We start from the raw sequence: 4,115 nt of genomic DNA on the forward strand, positions 1-4,115 counted from the left end.
GCGGAGACCCCAGGGCAGGCTGGGCCAGTGCGCCTGCGCGAGGCCGCCCCGCCCCCTGAGTCACCAAGCGGGGCCCCGCCTTCCCTCGGTCCGGGCCTCACGCCAGTGACTGGCTCGGCCTCTGGCTCCTTGCCCGGCTCAGCCTCCAGCGTTATCTCCCAAGTGCATCCTCCCGGTGGGTGGCGCGGGCTCCGGGCTCCGCGCAGGCTACAGCCAGGTTTCTATTTTGGTTTCCCGAGGGACCACCGCGTGCTTAGATCTCTGTATCCGCGGGGTCTTGCTCACTCGCTCGTTTATGCATGTGAAGCAGTGCTTCCAAAATGTGGAGTGTGGCATTACTGGTGCTGCACGTGCCGCGACCTGGTTTCTGTCCTTGAAAGGAGCACAGGCGGTGGGGGAGGGGACGTGGAGGCAGACAGAGGCCAGTAGGGAGGGGCGGTGGTGGCTCGGACCAGGTTGGTAACGGGAGGGAGGCGGCAAGAATTACTGGGTTCTGGGTATATTTTGGAGGCAGATGAAACCTAACAAATGGTGAATTACATCATTCCATAGGCAGCTTCCATTTTCAAAGTCGTAAATTTCCCCCAAATTAACCCATAAATACAATGCAATTCCAAGCAAAATTCTGACATCTCTAGAGTGTATAACTTGACAAAGTGGCTGGGAAAATGTATGTGGAAAAATAAAGAGCCAGAAATAGCCAAAACAATTTTGAAGAAAAAGAGCAAAGTGGAGTGTCACCCTATAAATACAGATGTAGTGTGTTTGCTCAGGGACTGACATATAGCTTAGTGCACCGGACCTACCCGGCCTGGTCTCAGTGTATAGAAACTGGCTGTGTGCCGGCATCCCAGGTGGGGGGTTACACAGTCACTAAGTGATGCTGAAGCAATTGATTCTCTACTCTGTACCATATACAGGAATGTGCCCTGTGTGTGCATTAAACTCCAGTCTGATTAAAGGCCCACATATGAAAAACAAAACTCAAAAACTTTTAACAGACAATGCAGAGGGCATGTTTATGACCCCAAGATAAGGAGGCGTTCTTAAATAAACACAAAATACAAAATACAAAGGAATGATGGGAAAACCTCATTAAAACTAAAAAATTCATGCTTACCCATGACACCATAACAGAAGTGAAAGACTGGAAGGAAATATTTTTGACACATGGGTCTGGCAAAGAATATATACCCAGGAAATTGAAAAACATTCACAAAATAGTAAGAAGAAAGAGAAACAACCCCATAGAAAAACATATAAAAACATGAATGTGTGCAGTCCGCAGGGAAAGAAAACCAAGTGGCTGTTACCTAAGAAAAAATGGTCACTTGGACACTCAGCATGGTTTCACAGATATTTTTTGGTGGCATTTCATCCTCAGAATTCCTATGACTGTTTTGCCAGTTTTTGTTCCTTTTTTTTTTTTTTTAATTCCTCACCCAAGGATATTTTTCTATTTACCATTAGAAAGAGTGGGAGAGAGGGAGAAAGAGACAGAGAGAAACCTCGATGTGAGAGAGACACATCAATTGGTTGCCTCCCACATGACCCGACCAGGGCCGGGGACGAACCACAACTGAGGTACATGCCCTGGACTGGAATCAAACCCAAGACTCATTAGTCTGAGGGCTGATGCTCTAACCACTGAGCAACACTGGCCAAGGCGCCAGTTTCTGTTCTTTATCATACCCTATGCCAAGTGTTGGGCTCAAAAAAGATTTTGTTAAAAAGTTCCACTCTCAAAGAGCTTCTTGGCGAGGAGATAGACATGTAAACAAGTAGTTAAAATAAATGGTTACAATTCAACTATGAAAACTGCAACCGTATATATTGTGGGCTATATAAGTAACTGCTATGAGAGAGGTAGGAGGGATTGACTAGCTCTGCCTGCAGAATAGGGATGTCAGAAAGGTATAGCAGGCACAATTTATCAGTTATCACAGTAATGCTACAGCACAACCACAAAACCTCAGGAGTATGCAGCAGCAAACATTTATTTTGCTCCAGAGTCAATGGGTTGGCTGTTGGGTTCTGGCCATCAGCCAACCCGTAGACTCCGGAGCTAGGCTGTCAGGGTTACACATGAGCCCATGGTCAGCTGTGGGCTCTCGATGGCTTTACTGATCTTGGCAAGGCTCTCTCGTGTGTTGGGGCCTCAGCTAAGACAACCAGTTTGGCTCTATTCCATGTCTCATTCCTCCAGTGTACCCTGGGCATGTTCGCAGAAAGACAGGGGAGAGGGATAGAGGGAGATAGAGAGCTAGAGACTCAAGGCATCTTGAGGTTAAGGCTTGGGACTGGCACACCTTCACCTCTGCTTCATCCTGTTGTTCTAACCAAGTCACAAAACCAGCCCCAATTCAGGGAGAAATAGGCTTTCTCTTTGATGGGAGGAGATGCTGACTGACCGTGTAAATAGGGGTGAATATACAGACAGGTGGAGATTTGGGGACAGCACTTTTCAAAAATCCTGTCGTGTGTGTGTGTGTGTGTGTGTGTGTGTGTGTGTGTATGTGTGCTTTTCTAGCATCTCTGTTCCTTTTATGGAGCTCCCCTCTCTCACTTTTGTTCCTGGTCAGATTGTCAATCACGTGACTGTATCTTCTCATGAAGTGACCCAAGCCAGGCCAAACAGAATCCTGTCCTGAATTTATATGTAGATTCTGGGAAAGAGCAGTCACACCCCTCACCCCCCTACCCCCCACTGAGGTTGCTAAACTGGGAGAATGTGGGTCAGAAGCTGCCAGGACTGGTCTTTTTGCCAGTCTGTAGAAGTGAAACTAAGCTGAAAGATGCAAGAGACATAGAATTCAGATGACATCATTTCAGGCCCCGGGCTCAGCCAATCCTGAAGCTGGATTTGCCTCCTGGGTGTCCAGTGATAGGAGCTAATAAATCCACCCGCATACACTTTTACGAAATCATAAGCTCTTTGGAGTTGGAGTTCTCTCCCTGACTGACGAGGGTGGGGGTGACAGAGCTGGTGGCATTTGTGCTGAATGCCGCTACATTTGAAAAGGTAGGAAAAAGAGGCAGGCAAAGGAAGAATTAATGAGCTGCGGCTTTAGAATGAAAAGCTAGAGTTCGCATGTGTTTTCACCATTGTTTTCAAAAAACAGCTTCCAGAAACAGCTTCTATGGAGGCTGAAGCAGCATTTTTTTGGTTTTGTTAATAAGGAAATTGAGTGCTGGGGAATTCTTGCTAGGCTTGCGTGGACAAAGGTTGCATAACCCTTGGTTTTGATATGGACTCTGACCGTTCAAGGCATGGCCAGAATAAAGCAAAGCTTAAGTCAGCAAAGACGGTGCATTGCTGAGCACCGTGAAAGTCAGTGAGGTGAGGCAGGAGCTGGCTGAATGTAACACAAGGTGAAGGTTCCCTCCTGCTGTAGCAGGGAATCCAATGAGAATCGATGTTTTTCTTCATAATTAACACTGAAATGAAAACTTTCAGTTCTAGATCATATTACCAAAGTTATTTATGATAATAAAGGAAACACATGATCACACAAATTTGAAAAGTACGGGAAAGTTTGGGTACGCACTGCATATTTTCTCTAGCATTCTCCCTCCTCGGTTTTTAATACATTTTCTTCCAGTATTTTCTTTTCTGAGCCATCAAACTTCTGTCCATCTCACGCTTGAGTTTCAGCTCTCTGTAAGTATGACCCTGAAGCATGTGGCCCAGGGCCTAGGGACAGGCTCTGGGGGCAGACCCGCCTGGCTTCTGACTCCACCCTGCCCCGGAGGGCCAGGAGATGCTAAACAAGTGAGTTCCTTTGCCCCCCTGTACCTTGGCTTCTCTATCACTACTGGAGGGATGAGGCTAACACCTGCCCCGTGGGGCTGCTGGGATAATGGCCTGAAATGATGTCTGAGCGAGATCCGCAGGGTCTCCGGCCCACAGTGGGCCTCCGTAATCGAGAGCCGTTGTTACCAGTTAGGTTGCCGCATCACGGTTCCCACGGTACTTCACACATCTCTCCGTGGGCACTCACCCCCCCCCCTGCCTCCAACCGCAGTTCTGTGGTCCTGTCTGCTCTCTAGACTGTGGACCTTTTATTTTTTAAATATATTTTTATTGACTTTTAGAGAGAGAGAGAGACATCGAT

General features: G+C 47.3%; 1 long non-coding RNA gene across 1 annotated transcript; it reads left to right on the forward strand.

Annotated features, from left to right (window-relative positions):
* The first annotated feature begins 2,964 nt into the window (after positions 1–2,964).
* Positions 2,965–4,115, forward strand: LOC118643549. Its single transcript, XR_004962006.1, has 3 exons — positions 2,965–3,022; positions 3,650–3,772; positions 4,096–4,115. It is a non-coding gene; the product is annotated as an uncharacterized LOC118643549 (long non-coding RNA).

The sequence above is a fragment of the Molossus molossus genome, unplaced genomic scaffold (genome assembly GCF_014108415.1).
Source record: "Molossus molossus isolate mMolMol1 unplaced genomic scaffold, mMolMol1.p scaffold_m16_p_4, whole genome shotgun sequence".
In the NCBI taxonomy this organism is placed as follows: Eukaryota; Metazoa; Chordata; class Mammalia; order Chiroptera; family Molossidae; genus Molossus; species Molossus molossus.